The 17,195-nt window shown below is 40.1% G+C and overlaps 1 pseudogene; it reads left to right on the top strand.

Moving 5' to 3' along the window:
- The window catches only part of LOC100684056, a 93,555-nt pseudogene extending 76,711 nt beyond the window's left edge, over window positions 1-16,844 (top strand).
- The last annotated feature ends 351 nt before the right edge of the window (window positions 16,845-17,195 follow it).

Below are 17,195 nucleotides of genomic sequence, written 5' to 3' on the forward strand. Positions count from 1 at the left end.
ATTGAGTCCCACATCAGGCTCCCCACAGGGAGCCTCTTTCTCCCTCTGCCTGTGTCTCTGCCTGTCTCTCTGTGTCTCTCATGAATAAATAAATAAAATCCTTATATATATATGAATATATATATATATTTAAAATAAAAACTATGAAGGAAGAGGATGGATACTACCAACACGGAAGAATGAAATAAAATAAAAACCTGCTTCTCTTATCACTCCCTACCCACCATCCATCCCCTCTCCCATTCCATGCTGGAATAATCTTGCTAAAACAACAATTTCATTATGACTTTCTAGTACTCTCAACCAACTCCTCAGCCTAGCTTGCCAGACTGTTATACGGTGGTTAAAGTATGGGGCTTGAAAGAGATGGTGAACGGAACAGGATATGCCTACATCACCTCATGAAATACCACAAACAAACAATAACTGGCTTAGCAAACACAAGAAAACTGAATCTGAAACAGATAATAAGAGAAGCCATGAAACCACCAGAATTGTAGTGCCTCCCTAAATCCCAGGCATTGACTATACCAGGTACTTCTGGAAAGAGGGACATAGGAGAGACTGAAAACATGAGAAGTGCTTGACAGACAACCATTCCCCAACTTCCTCAGAAGGCCAAAGGTATAGCCTACGGAGAGAATGAGACCAATGGTGTCTGGACAGGAAGACACTTTGCACAGATGAGGGGGGGGACAGTACACCAGCAACTAATGTGAAGTACAAGTCTCTGAGCACTGAATATTGAGGCCCACAGCCTTCTTTATCAACTGGGTTCCCAGAACACCAGCAGCCAGTTTGTACACACTAGACAGGAGATAGGAGAATTTCTCTCTGTACAATACAACCAGCCTAAGAAGAAAGCTCTAAAGATATTGAGTCTAAAGGTACAACCGGGGGTACCCCAATGAAGCAACCCAGTTCGGCACTGGCAGCCAAACAGCCCTGCCCCCACACTCCACATGCTCTAGTAATCTTTCTGGTGCCTCCCTTGTAATATGAATAGATACCCAAAGACCACAGGTATCTGAGGAAACTCTAACATGAAAGAGACCAAAAGAGAGAGACCAAAAGAAGCAAGCAGAGGGGGAAAAACCTAGAGAAAACTGAGGTGTGGCAGGGAGAAGAAAACGTAAAAAAACAAAAACAAAAAACAAAAAAAAGCCCATATACATTAATATCCCTAGTGTCATAAAAATGTAAACACTGAATACTGATCTAACTAATGTAGAGGGGGATAGAGAAAAGGAAAAACAGGCAGTGTGCCTGTGTGGGGAGTGCTGGCAGTGGTTACAGAGGATGAATTTGAAAGCTTTTCATTTTTGTTATGTGACGGGTACAATTTGCATAGCACAGTAATCACATGTCTATTGAAGGTTTGATAGAACTCAACTGTAAAATCATCTGAGTCAAGTTCATTGGGAAGATAAAATATTTTAAATATCTTCTCAGATTCTCACATTGCTATTTTTAATTCATTTTCTACTACTTCTTGAGTTAATATAGATAACCATCCATTTCCTAGGGTTTTGATGTGGGGTATGACATTAGACATAGAATTCCTCTTATAAATTTTTAAATATCCTCTAGATCTTTCATTAGTCCATATTCCCATTCTTTTTTCCCACTTTCTCACTCTCTGTGTTATTTCTGTGTTTGTTCTTTTTTTCATAGTTTCATTTGTCAAAGGTTTTTTTTCTTCTTTTCAATATCAGATTTCGGTTTCATTTATATAACTTAGTGTATTGTTAACTTGTTTCAATGTTTTTCTATTGTATTATCTGTCTTAATTTCTTCTGATTTCTTGGGGCTTTCCTATTAATTCTACCTTATTGAATTGAGCACTTAATTCCTTTCTCCCAGTATTTCTTGTTTTCTAATAGATACATTCAAGGCTACACCTTGTTCTTGGTACAACTTTTAAGCATCCCATAGGTTTGGATATATTGCATCGTTTTTCATCTGTAAATAAATTGTGCTTTCAGTTATCCAAAGGTGTCTTTTCATGTCCAGGTTGTGGTAGACACAGTAATGTCCTACCCCCAAAGATGTCCACATCTTAACTCCTAGAACCTGGTACCTTGCTTGGCAAAAAGGACTTTACAGATGTGATTAAATTAGGTATCTTAAGATAAGGACAGTCCACTGAAATCACAATGGCATTTAAAAGATAAAAGAGGGAGGCAGAAAAGTCAGAAAAAATGAAACGACAAAAGCAGAGGTAGGAGTGATTCAGGCAGCCTTTAGAAGCTGGAAAAAGCAAGGCAAGTATTCTTCCCTAGAGCCTACAGAAGGAATGGAGCTCTACTGTCTCTTGATTTTATTTTATTTTTTTGTCTTTTTTTTTTTTTTTTTTTTGTCTCTTGATTTTAACTCCATAATACGATTTTGGATTTTTGACCTCCAGAGTAGTAAGATAATAAATCTATTTTAAGCTACTAATTGTATGGTAATTTCTTATAGCTGCAAAAAGAAACTCATACACAGATGATTTATTTACCATATTATTCATTTAATTCTTTATGCTATACTGTGGTAAGAGAAAATCACTAGCTTAATTTCTGCTTTGAAGAATTTATTGTCTTTTCCTTTGTAGCCAAATTCATCGTTAACCCTTCTAAATGCTTTGTACTTGCTTGAAATGAATGTGAAGTCTTTTTTGATGAATATATATTACATATATATTAAGAATGAATATATAATAGAATGTATTAATATAGTTATACATGGTTTTGCTTGGAAAAAAAAGCATTTGCCTGGAATTCATTTATATCTCTTTATTTTCAACTTCTCAGTGTTGATTTATTCATTTGGCCTTTTTCTTGAAGTATCTCTTCATGGTATACAACTAGACTTTGTCAGAAGGAGTTGTTTGGGATTTTTTTTTTTTTGTAATTTATTTATGATAGTCACAGAGAGAGAGAGAGAGAGAGAGAGAGGCAGAGACACAGGCAGAGGGAGAAGCAGGCTCCATCCACCGGGAGCCCGACATGGGATTCGATCCCGGGTCTCCAGGATCGCGCCCCAGGCCAAAGGCAGGCGCTAAACCGCTGCGCCACCCAGGGATCTGTTTGGGATTTTTTAACTCCAGTATACTTAATGTACAGTGTTATATTGTGAAGGCAATATAGTACAATATAGTAATCCAACAGTTCCAAATATTACTCAGTGCTCATCAGGATAAGTGTACTCTTAATCCCCTTCACCAACTTCACCCATCCCTGCCACCAACCTCCCCTCTAGCAACCATCAGTTTGTTCTCCATAGTTAAGAGTCTGTTTCTCGGTTTGTCTCTTCTTTTCCTTCTTCATTTGTTTTGTTTCTTAAATTACACATAGGAGTGAAGTCATATGGTATTTTTCTTTCTCTGGTTTACTTCTTTTGGCATTATACTCTCTAGATCCATGTTGTTGCAAATGCTAAGATTTCGTTCTTTTTTATGGCTGAATAATATTCCATTATATATATGTATATGTATATGTATATGCACACACACACACACTTTATTTATCTATGCATCTATCCATGGACACTTGGGCAGTTTCCATATCTTGACTATTGTAAATAACGCTGCAGTAAATATAGAGGTACATCTATCTCTTCAAATTAGTGTTTTGTACTCTTTGGGTAAATACCCAATAGTGCAATTAGGATAGTATTCTTAAAAAAAGAGGAGGGGACATCTGGGTGACTCAGTGGTTGAGTGCCTGCCTTTGGTTCAGGTCGTGATCCCAGGATCCTAGGATCAAGTTTTGTATCGGTTTCCCCGCAGAGAGCCTGCTTCTTCCTCTGCCTATGTCTCTGCCTTTCTTTGTCTCTCATGAATAAATAAATGCAATCTTAAAAAACTGTTTATTTATCTATTTATTGAGAGAGAACACACAAGTGAGCACAAGCAGGGGGAGGAGCAGAGGGAGAGAGAGAAGCAGACTCCCTGCTGAGCAGGGAGCCCACCTCTGGGCTCTATCCCAGGACCCTGGGATCATGACCTGAGCCAAAGGCAGACGCTTAACTGATTGAGCCACCCATGTGCACCAGGGTAGCCTTCTTCTTAATTTTTGTGAACCTTCCTACTGTTTTCCACAGTGGCTGCACCAGTTTGCATTCTCACAAACAGTGCATTAGGGTTCCTTTTTCTTCACATCCTTGCCAACAGTTATCCTCTGTTATTACTTCTTCCACCTCACTATGTTACCTCTTATTAAATGGAGAGTGAAATTCCTAGAGTAATTGACCATCTTGCTTAACTTTTCTCTAAATTTTTTTTTTTGGTTTATCAGGTTTTTTCACTTGTTTCATTTTTTTAACTTTGATTTTATTGTCCAGAGCACTAATTTGGTCTTCAGTCATGTAAATTCTGTTATTTAGCCCTTTTATCACATCTTCCTTATTTTGGTAAAAATATAATTTCCAAGAACTCCTTGTTCTGTGACCTTTCCTTTTGCAGTGAAGCCTATTTTGTTTATCGGGTGCAGTATCTTTTCAAATGTCTCTGAAGAAGTTATATTGTTGTTAATGTTTCATCCCTTGTGTGTTGCCTCCATTCCTGCTATTCCTTCTGGGATCAGCCTTTCTCTTTCCAGTGTTGACTGTTGGTTCATGTTTATAAATGAAGGACTAGGCTCCAAATACATGTAGTTAGCATGATTTTTCTCTGCAGTGGTGTAAATACGTTTCCCCCAACAGGCTGCTCGGGTGAGTGGGAGGTAAGTTCTGTGAGCTCAGCTCTGCATAATTGGATAGGGCATGAAGCATGGCTTTGGACACCTTGGCTTCAAGGTGTGTCAACCTAAAGTAGACCATTGTTGCCACAATTGCCAACATATTAAAGAATGCCTCTTTTGAGTAGAACTATCTTACCTTCCTATCCCACCCTACCGGATCTGCCATGAAGGCCAAAGCTACGTTGTGTTCTACTTTTCTCTGACTCCTGTATCCATACTAACAGCAGTTCCTAGGTGGCTCATTCCGTTCTGTAAAGTGCAGTTTCCTTATTGTTTCCCCCCTGTGGTTAAATGTGTGGCAGTCTTCAGCTCCGTAGGAGTGGGAGGGTGTTGTGAAAAGGGATTGAGGAAGAACTGCAATTAGTCCTATGATTCTAATGTAGTTTTTAGTGAATTTTACCAGGGTCCCTTCTGCCTCCCAGAATTTACTGGCTGCATTTAGAGCTGCGTTGGGTTTCTTCTTACTTCAGCAGTTTTCTCCCATACATGTTTTGCGATGTAGTTTCCTTTCTTCTTGTCTATCTGATCCTGTCTGCTTTCTATCTTCTAGGAATCCCTCATCATTTCTGGTCCACTGGTGGTACACTCTCTTGTTTGTCAGCATTGTTAGTCATATAACAAATATTTAGGGAGCTCCTACATTATACCAGTTGCTGTTTTAGTTACTAAAGATATAACAGTGACCAAGAGAGCCAAAATTCTTAGCTCTCGTGAAGCTTACCTTCTAGTTGAGGGAGACAGACAATAAATACAACTAAAATATCCAGTTATAAGTGCAATGGGGGCAAATCTAGCAAAGAATAGAGGGAAAGAGTACCTGCTTGGGTTGTGGGGTGGAGGTATTTTACACATTTTAACAGAATATTGCAAATCCAAAATGCACACATGACCAATTCAGAAGGCCCATACTTTTATTTGATTCAACAAAAATCTTTGTAAATGAGGTAAAGTGATTTAATAGGCATTCTGTAATCCAAGCTCTTTTGTTCTGTCACAGCAAATTCTTGCTTATAAAGGAGGACCGGGAGCACTGCTGATTGAGGTAAGATTCAACAGGAAGTTGCCAGATCAAACTAGGAAACAAGGTAAGATTCAACCGGAAGATGCCAGATCAAACTAGGAAAGATGTTTATCTGAAGCAGGCTAAGAAGGAAAAGCCAAGGAGTAAGGCCAAGGTCACAGGAGGGAAAATGGTACTAAACATCAAACTTCAAAAAGGTGCAGCTCTGATGGAAGTAAGAGCATGAACTATATAGTTAGCAGCCAGGGAAACTGATCCTAGGACAGAAAATAGGTACTTGGAAGGGGTCAAGAAACTTGATTCCTATCTAAGTCTGGGAAAAGCAAATTTGGGCTGGAGCCAGGCAGGGCTGGAACCCTTACACATGTAATATAGTCACTTCCTGTCTTGATACCTTATTGTATGTAAGCCTTCCTGTCACTACTTATGCAGAGCTACAGTATAAACTATGGTAGGACTAAGCAATGTTCCTTCTCTACCAAAAAAAAAAGTTCTAAATCCTGAGAGGATTAGGAACTAATAACAACTAGTAACCATAATAGCAACTAATATTTTTGAGTACTTACCATGTGCATTGTGATAAGCATTTTATACATGATATTGCATTTAATCCTCAAAAAAATCTAGGATATAGGTAGCATAATTAATTCTATTTTAGGTTGAAGAGACTTGCCTGAGGTCATAAAACTGGTGTAGGGTCACACTACGATTTGACTCTGGCCTCTTTGACTTCAGACCCCATGTTCTTAACCGTAAAATACTGTCTCTTGATTCCTGACAAAATGGAACTTTTAGTAGCCTCAGCTCACCATTTATAGCCCCCCATACCATGTGTGATTTTAAAATTAGATTAAAACGGATTACCTTTTTAGATTTTAATGAAGGCAGATATGAGAAATATTAATACTGACAGTGAGATGTTTTCCTAATTACACTTCAGTTTAATAATATCAGCGTGGCTGAAATTTGAGCTCAACTTGTCTTTGCAGGTCCTCTTGTGGTACAACTCAACTACTACAGTTTGGATCTTTTAGTTCTCTTATACTTTTGGAGATTTTCCAAAAGTGAATTGTAAAAGATAAAAGATAAAAGTCAGCATTTTAAAGGTCTGGAAACTTTTCTCTAAGAAATATGTTTTTGACAACTTTTTAAATTTGCTTTTTAAGTTATTATGTCAATAGCTAAAAGATAATTCATAATATATCTGTCTTTTGGATGACGTTTCTACCTGATTTTCAGTTGTGAGATGATACCACTAGAGCTACACTGACCAACATCATGGAAATGTTGTAGATCTGTGCTGTCCACTATGGTAGTGGCCACATGTGGCTACTGAACATGTGAGATGTGGCTACTGAACTACTGGGTGTCTCAGTTAAGTGTCCGACTCTTGATTTCCACTCAGGTCATGATCTCAAGGTCCTGGGATGAGGCCCCGAGTCACAGTCAGGCTCGGAGCTCTGCAGGGAGTCTGCTTCAATATTTTCCTTCCCCTTCTGCCCCTCCCCCTGCTCACACATTCCCCCTGCCCCACCTTAAGTAAATAAATCTGTTTTAAAAAACTGAAGCAAAAAAAAAAAAAAAAACTGAAGCAATGTGAAATATTTTTCTGTTACACTTTCATTATTTTGATAGGACTACATTTTTCTTTAACCACTGAAATTTTAGCCTCAGAATTGAGAAGTGCTGCAAATGTAAAATATACACCAGACTTCAAGTACTTAATATGAAAAAAAGATTGTCAAATTCTTAGTAATAATTTTATACTGAATACATGTTCATAAATTTCAAGTACATTGCTTTAAATAAAATATAATCTTAAAATTAGTTTCACCTGTTTCTTTGTACTTTGGTGATGTGACTAGTAGGACATTTAAACTATATATGTACCTCATGTTATATTTCTCTTGGATAGCACTGCTTTAGAATGTTCTAAAATCATGGAGTTCTAGCAGACACACTGTTTTGCAAAGATAATCTATATATGGGATATTACACCTGGAACAAGGTCATATTTAGGTCTAATCTTCATCATAGTCCAAGCAGCATCTTTTACAGTTCTGTATCCCAACTAGAGCACAGGAATGGAACATAGGGCAGCCTGGGTGGCTCAGCGGTTTAGTGCCGCCTTCAGCCCAGGGCCTGATCCTGGAGACCCGGGATTGAGTCCCACATCGGGTTCCCTGCATGGAGCCTGCTTCTCCCTCTGCCTGTGTCTCTGCCTCTCTCTCTCTCTCTGTGTCTCTCATGAATAAAGCAACGTCCTGGGTCCGAAGTCAGTGGCTCGCATCGCCAAGCTGGAAAAAGCAAAGGCTAAAGAACTGGCCACCAAGCTGGGCTGAGTGGACACTGTTGAATTTTCTGTACATAAAAGTAATAAAAGGTTCTCTTTCAAAAAAAAAAAAAAAGGAATGGAACATAATATGCAATGACATGGACTGCCACTCCCCAACCCCCCAATTCCTATACTCAGGGTAGCAGTTGTTGGGAGCGGACCAGCAACAAGGCAGAGACTTCTAGCTGGCACACCTCAAAGCATCAGTCCCAATCCCTTTCCTCCTATACATTGGATGTTTCTATTTTATGACAATATGACCTATTAGTGATGCCCAAGGTAGCTGCATGTTGATTGTTCTAAAAAAGCAAATACATTCTGCATTACTTTGAATATTGTTGTGTGAAAATATTCCATTGTATACCAAAACACACTTATTACCAAAATTCAGTATTACATTTGTCAGTGAAATAAAAACACTGCTGAATTCCTTATATAGTTTCAACTATTGTATATTTTGAATTATAAGAAATGATTTTCCATTTTGAATAAAGATTTTCATCAATGGTGACTATCAGAATTTGAAGAGATAATCTAAAAAGTCTTGATCAACATCACAAGAAACCTTTCAAGCATAAAAATCTTTATTCCTTCCTTCAACAAACATTTATTGAATATCTATTTTATGCCTAGAGCTGGTCTAATGAATGGAATACAGCAGTGAACAAAACAAATAAAAAACTCGTCCCTCACAATGCCAGAGGTTGAAGCAGGTGTAAAAACTATTGCCTAACTCTATTTATAAATGTACTTCTGAACAAGAAATTCACCTTCTCCTTTCCAACCAGAGCCTAGCAGAATGGTTCCCGCAAAGAAGGGTGGCAAGAAGGAGGGCCGTTCTGCCATCAATGAAGGTAGTGACCAGGGAATATACCACCGTCATTCACAAGTGCATCCATGGAGTGGGTTTCAAGAAGCATGCCCCTGGGGCACTCAAAGAGATCCAGAAATTTGCCATGTAGTAGATGGGAACTCCAGATGTACACACTGACACCAGGCTCAACAAAGTTGTTTGGGCTAAAGGAATAAGGAATGTTCATTTTTTTAAAAAGATTTTATTTATTTATTCATGAGAGACAGATGGAGAGAGAGAGGCAGAGACATAGAGGGAGAAGCAGGCTCCATGCAGGGAGCCTGATGTGGGACTCGATCCTGAGACCCCAGGATCATGTCCTGGGCCGAAGGCAGGCGCTAAACCATTGAGTCACTCAGGGACCCCCGGAATGTTCTGTACCATATCTTTGTGTGACTGTCCAGAAAATATAATGAAGATAAAGATTCACCAAACAATCTCTATATGTTAGTTACCCATGTACTTGTCACCACTTTCAAAAATCTACAGTTATTATAGGTGAGAACTAATCACTGATTGTCAAATAAAGGTATAAAACTGCAAAAAAAAGAAATTCAATTTCTTATAACATATTGTACCATTGACTCATCTTAGAAACAAGAGGACTGAGCCCTATAATATTTTTTGGTGGTATGAATTCATTTCATTGATCAGACTGTAACAATTTGTTTTAATATTAAAACAAAAATTAGGATGTTTGCTTCATTGCTCCTAGATCTCCACCAGAGATCTGTTTTCAATCCCCTCCCCCCCCAATCCGAATCCCTCATTCACAGAGAATAAGACCAAATCCCACTAGGCTGGGACTTTCCTAACCTGGATTATGGAAAATTGTCAATTAGGCTGAAACAGTATATTCTCATGAAAAAGTGTTGAGCTGTACCTATTTACCTAAGATCTTTTTATAAAATCTCCTGACCTTTGAGTCTGCCCACAATCCCCAAGTCACAATGGTGAGATCTCTATCTTCCTGGGGCACCTTTTTCTAAAAGTGGTGCTGCTCTCATCTCTACTATTTGCCTTGAGGGTCAGAATACCTGTGGGACTAATGTCACCTTCTACAGTCTTCTCTGCAGTTCTTTTAAGAGGTCCAGGGATCCATACTCAAATGACATCCTGTGCTGATCTGACCTTCCAAAGACCCCACAAAGGGTTCTGTTACCCACACATGGGGAATCTCCTTCAAGCACCATTCTGGAAGGCAGTGCCTCCCACCTTTTTCATAGCAGGGCACACACAGGAATTGCTATTTGCAGTGCCCTGGGGTAAAGTGGAGGGCTTCAGGGGCCTCTAGGAGGGAGTTGTCTAAAAAAAAAAAAAAAACACTACATTTTCTTGACATTATATAATTAGGAAATACATTAAGAAAAATAAAATACCAAGCATCATGGAAGAAGTTAAATACTGAACTTGATGAAAATCATGACAATTTTAAGCTTCCTTTTGTAAATACAATTTTACATTTGCTTTGCAGCAAAATTCCTCAAAAGAGCTGCCAATAATACTCACTCCAATCCCTCTCCTTTCAATTCTAATTCTTCTGCTTCTTTCATAAGTTTGTTTTATTAACTCTCCCTGCCCCATCCACCCTTTTCCTCCCCATAGGCAGCTATATGTATTATTTTCTTTCTTATCTTTCAGTGTCTCTTTATAAAAAGAAAGCATTTATGAATGCAGACTCTTATCCTCCCCATCCTTTCTTATGCCAGAGGTAGCATGCACTGTTCCATACATGGTTTTATATACTTAGCAACATATCCTAGAGATCTTCCAATATCACTGCATGAAGATCAACCTCATTTTTTTCCCCAGCTGTATCCTATTCTATCTTGGGGATATTCCATAGTTTATTTAAATAGTTTACAAGTAGCAGAAGACTTGGACTCTTGCTATTCAAATAATGCTGATACAGATAAACACAGAGATACATACACATGTAAATTGTGTACATGTGTAGTGTAATTGATAAATACGGTCCGAGAATCAGCTGAAATGTGTAGGCTCACCCATTACAGAGGTTGTACCATATGCATCACACTGGCAGTGTGTGCCAGTGTCTGATTCCCTACACCCTTTCCTCTCGTTCTACCTTCAACTCTTTCTAAGCAGGATTTTGTGTGAAATGACAGCACTTAAGAAAGCTCGAGGCAACAGGAACCATAGTATATTGGGACCTTTTAGATAGTTCTGGTTGAAGTACAGTATTCGGGGTGGGGGAACTGGGAGGCAGATGGAAACACAGGTGTAAAGATGGGGTTAAAGGCAAGAAATTAGGCAGGAGAGGTTTACACACACACACACACAGACCACAACTTCAAACAGTTCATTCAACATGACTTGACACCAGTACATATGTATAGAGGAAGGCAGGGAAACAGATGTAAATAAAGGTGTAAAGATGAGGGTAAAATCTGAATAATACATATTGTATTTGTTAAGTGGAAGAATGAACTAAAAATAAATACTTAAATGGCTACATATAGAGGGAAAGAGGAAACACCGTGGGAGGGACCAAGATTGAAGCTATACTTCTCTGAATATGTCTTGTTTTGTAGATCTTCTTTCAGAACTACAGACCTTTTTTTAAAGAATTTATTCATTCATGAGAGACGCAGAGAGAGAGGCAGAGACACAGCCAGAGGGAGAAGCAGGCTTCCCACATGGAGCCTAATATGGGACTCGATCCTGGACACTGGGATCATGACCTGAGCCAAAGGCAGACAAGGCAGACACTCAACTGCTGAGCCACCCAGGTGTCCCACTACAGAAATATTTTATATAATTATAAAAGTGATTTTTAACAACCACCTATAAAAACTGAGAGCTGGGATCCCTGGGTGGCGCAGCGGTTTGGCGCCTGCCTTTGGCCCAGGGCGCGATCCTGGAGACCCGGGATCGAATCCCATGTCGGGCTCCCGGTGCATGGAGCCTGCTTCTCCCTCTGCCTGTGTCTCTGCCTCTCTCTGTGTGTGTGTATGACTATAAAAAAAAAAAACAACTGAGAGCTAAACAAAGCAAATAAACCTAACTGTATACTGAGTTCATGGTATACCTCACAGAGAGAAACAATACGATTCTGTTTTCATATACATTTTTAATTTTCCATGGGAGGGAGAAAGGGGAATGAAACTGAGAGAGAAGAGGGCAGAGAGGGGCAGAGAAGGGAGGGGAGGAGAGGAGAGAACGGGAGAAAGGCAGGCTGGCCAGAGAGATGGAAGGCAAAAGAATGTGGAGTCACAGAAACCATTCTGTAAGCAGGAGGGGATAATCAAAACAGTCAAATGCTGCCCTGAGGTCAAATAAAATAATAAATATGAAGCATCCATCTCATTGAGCAACACTTGAAGAGAGTTTATTAAAAAAATATTATGTGTGGTTTGAAAAGGGCAAATGTGCTTACAACACAATAGAAGGTAAAGTCAAGAATGACCTGAGTAATGCAGGATATGTGGCTGTGGTTCTCTTACCTGTGGCCTTCCAAGCTCCCAGAGTCACATTCTGACCCCATTAATCTGATCCCCTTCCAATGGACAAGTCTGACTCCACCAAAATGAGATGAGCGCCTTCCCTGAGCCTCCAAGTCTCAGAAAGCCTCAGGAAAGAATAAAGTAGGGAAGATTAGATCTGCTTGAGATGCAGCATGGTTCTATTATTATTGTTGCAGTCATTATTTAACAGATATTAGTTTCATGCTTACTTAGTACCAAGCACTAGTCTAAACACTTTATAAATATTAACTTGATTTAATCCTCTTAATAGCCCTATGAAGTGGATACTAGTTTTTAAAGATTTTATTTATTCATAAGAGACACAGAGAGAGAGAGAGGCAGAGACATGGGCAGAGGGAGAAGCAGGCTCCAAGCAGGGAGCCTGATGCTGGACTCAATCCCAGGACCCCAGGATTACAATCTGAGCCAAAGGCAGACACTCAATCACTGAGCCACCCAGGTGCCCCTCTGCTTTATTTTTTGATGTTCCTGTGATTCTAAAGATATCCGCTAAGTCAGGTGCCCCGAGGTGGATACTACTATTATGAGTTTTGCTCTGGCTCTATTACTTCCTCACCATGTAACACTGACCAAGTCACCTCTCTGCACTGCACTTCAGTTTGCTTCTCTGAACAAAAGAAGCATTTGGCTGGGGATTTCAAGACTTCTTTACAACTTGAACATTCTATAAGCTGTGGTGGTGATAAGTCAGCACTGACCTAACATGGCATGCTTGTGCAGGGTTGGGGAGAACACTGACCTGGCTCCTTTTTTCTTTTTTCTTCTCCCAGCTTACAGTTCTATTACCTCTATGCTGGTATTCTCCCTACAGAAGGCAGGAAATGTTTAAAAACTATAATACCTGGCTCTCAGTAGATGTTTAACAAATATTTGTTGGCTAAATTAATGGGTAAAAAATTAAATTATCCTAGCCCCCATTTCTCAGAGACCCTGCCATGACACTTCTCCATCCAGAGAAGTGCTGAAATCTTAGCACATGCCATGTGTGCTTCAAAAGCCATGCTGCATTCCTGTCTAGATTCGTCTCACTCATGAAAAAGACTGTTTGTTGTGTGACTATTTAAAAGCATTCAGTAAAGGATTTTTCTGCAGCAAAAACCTAGGTCAAATACTAAAGGCAAAGATTTGGGGGAGTAGTCAAAAGCGACTTGAGGCTCTTAAGAAAGTTGACTAGCATCAACCCTAAGAGAAAGCTACATGTCAAGCTCTGCTGTTGACGGAATCAATTAAATGCCTGTTCCTTCAGGCCCTGGTGTGGGTTTGTTAAAGCATTCTCACGTAGGTTTGCTTTCGGATCAATCAATAAATAATTAAAACTGGAGTCTCCATTGCTTCAGTGTTCTCCTGTGAAAGTATTGAGGTAAAAGAAAAATGTAGGGGCCCCATGCCTTAAGAAACCAAAACTCACAAAATAGGGTTATGAAGAGATTATTCATGTTACCAAAAAACAAAACATAACAAAAAATAGTTCACTGCACACAGAGTTCCTTTAAACAGCCTGATCCCTCCGTGCCCTTAAGATGTGACTGGGTTTTCCAAAATTGTATCTAGTACAAAGCTTTTCAGGAATACACGTTTTGTAACATGAGGCTCCGCTGTATTTAACATTTACCGATTTTAAGCTGCCGCTGCGCATTCACTCATTTTAACATTTATTTGGACTAAAAACTCACCGAGGAGAAGGAAAAAAGTCAGATCTGCCCCACTCGAAGCTTTCCAGTAAACAAACAACAGAACGTTCACATTAGTGGGGAAATCAAAAGTTAGTTTAATTCAGTACTTGGTTGTCTCGTGTTAGGAGCGTTGCATTTGATTTCACAGTGACACATTACTTTCTGGGTGAGATTTTCCGTGAGTACATTTCAGTATAATTCCTCCTAGGTCAGGGTTATCAGAAGCTCTTGGAAATTCCTCTTTGCTCTTCATGAGTTTTTGTTCTGTTTCTGTTTTTCCAACGTGGCAGTTGTGATTATCTTGATCTCTCTTCGAATTTTTTCCTTCTGTGGTATACAAGTACTACTAGTTTCTGTTACAGATGGTAAGAAACTGCTAGTTTCTGTCAGAGATTGTATAGATTGAAAAGGAACCTGCGTGCCATGGTGGGGAAGGGAAGGAAGATTTAAAGCAGGAACATTTGAAAATGAGAAGCAGAAAAAGTGCTGCTCCTGAGGGAATAGCCTTTCTCATGGCATGCTGCCCAGAAGCTGCTATTCCTTCCTGGCGAAAGCCACAGAGAAGATGAAAAGCGGAGTCCAACAAACAGAGCCGAAGTATGGTGGGAAACAGAGCTTCATGGAAGTCAGCATTTTGCAAAGCTGGGGTGACTGGTGTAAGAGCAAGGCAGGCCAGGAGGCTCCACTACCCACAGGGGTTAGGGCAGTCACAGAGAGCAGAGAACAGTGTTCAACAGTGAGGGTCCCACTCCATGGTTATGCCACCGGGGAAGAGGGGGAGGGGGGTCTCAGGAGAATCATGAGATTCCCCCCACCTTTTGGGGGAGCAGAGCAGTACCGAGAGACTGTATCAGACAAAAGATAGGAACACAAGGAAGCCTGAACCCAAAAGATAGCTCATGGCACAGATGTGCAGAGGCCAGGGTACAAATGACAGCAGTCACAAGTGCAGTGGTAACACCAGGAGCAGAGAATTGGCAGATAAAGCATATGGTTTTGCATCGCAATCACAGACACTGGGAAATGCAGAGGGAATCTGGGAGCCCCAGATGTCCACTAGCAAGTACTAATGAGATATCCAAAATAGGCATGACATGTGCCACCAAAAGGAAAAAAAAGACCAACCCCTCCCCCGCCCCCCGACAAACAAACACCCAGAATTGAGACCTAGGCTATCACTTTAAAGTTTCCTGACATGGCTGAGCATGAAAGAATTAAGTGCAATGGGATTGTGTAGGATAGAATCAGGATCTAGAACAAGGTGTGCCTGCGATGGTGGGGCATGGATTTCTGATAAAAATGGATTGCAAACGACCTTCTGAGGGAGAGGACCCTCCCAGCAGATACCGCTCCCTCAAACCAGCCCCACCCCAGCTGGCTCTTGGGTAGGTCACGATTTCAGCTGCAAGCCACTTCAGCCACCTCCAGCCTGCAGCTGAACTCACTCCAGGCAAGCTGGTGCCAGCAGTTAACCCTATAGGTCACGGTTTCCCTCGAGGGATGTGACACCTGGTTCGCAGTTTTAGCAAGATCCCAGGCGGAGTTCTCCTGCATTCCATTGGCTTGTTTATTAAGCCCCACATCTACTAAAACTGTCAGAAAATTTTCAAGCTGGTTTCTCATGACCAAAAACATAATCCTATAATCCTCAAAAAATATTTTGAACAGATAAACAGTACAGCATAATATCTGACACAGCCAGGCACCTGCAGGACAGCCTTCCCCCAGAGCACTGGGCCTCCACACAGCAGTTCTAGTGAGTGGGCCCCAGCCCGTGCAATTAACCCTTACGTGTCAGTCATCACCCCAACCCTCCCTTGGAACGAGGGTGATATTTTTCAATCTTTCCCATTAGGGTGGAGGTTACATGCAAAAAAGAATGGCTCTGTCTGGAATAGGTGTTAATTTTCAAGAAGGAGGGTTGTCAGTTGACCCAAGTGCCCAAATGGGGTACTCTGATGACATTTCCCCATGGAAATCCCAAATACAGATGTTTTACCTCTAGATAATTAAAAGATAAATATAAGAGTCTGATTTAAAAAAAAAAAACTCCCATTTAATGAAAGGTTTGGGGTCTGTTTGGTTGATATTTTCATTAAATGTTAGAATTTGATTCTGGGGACTTTTGAATTTTGAAATTTTACATATATACCTGAAAGAATACTGACAATGAAGCAAAAGCCCTTATTAAATATGGAATGAGTACCAATATTCCACCTGCCTAATAATATAACTTCCAGCAACTTTAACCAACTGAAGTTCAAACAGGACCTTAAGAGTAAATGAGAATGTATCTGAACCTTTAATGAAACAGCTGTAACAAAGGGCATGGAGTTTATTGTGCAGGAGACCAAAAAGCTACCCTCTGACTGTTGAACTAGAAACTATTATTTTTGAATTTTGTGTGATATTTAACGAATTTCCTTATCTGGTTTCCCACGGTAAACTTCCATTCCTTCTAAAATTACAGTCAAATTAGACACAGTTAGCTGGTGAAGGAAGAACATTGTGAGAAATAGTTTAACTGAAAAATGAACCCCAAACAGAGGAAAGAAGTCACTACAAGAGCCACAAGAGCCTCAGCAAACAACCTTCCACACGTTAGTGGCCCCTGAGTGCCCTGACAGGGCTTACAAATACAATACAATACAGGATATTCCACATAGTTCTCAAGAAAGGGTTAAATCAGGCTCAGTGCTCTCTGTTGAACAAAACACAGAAAGTACATAAGGCAGTTCAGAAATTTTTCAACTTTCATCAAGCAAAGGGATAAACTTCAGTTATGTGAAAAATGCAGTTGCAGAGAATACCCCTCTCCTTCACAGAGAACATTCCATCCCTTATAGAGCTCTATGATAAACAGTAAGAATGGTTCTCCCCTACTGAGCACCTTCCCTCAGTGCCTGTGCTTGGGTTCACATGCAGGATTGCCAAGTTCCAAGTCCGTTCCCTTATTTAACAATGCAACAATAAAAAGAACACCCAATTAAAAATGGGCAAAGGATTTGAACAGACATTTCTCCAAAGAAGATATAAAAATGACCAATGGGCGGGGCACCTGGGTAACTCAGTGGTTGAGT

The sequence above is a fragment of the Canis lupus genome, chromosome X (genome assembly GCF_011100685.1).
Source record: "Canis lupus familiaris isolate Mischka breed German Shepherd chromosome X, alternate assembly UU_Cfam_GSD_1.0, whole genome shotgun sequence".
Lineage (NCBI taxonomy): Eukaryota > Metazoa > Chordata > Mammalia > Carnivora > Canidae > Canis > Canis lupus.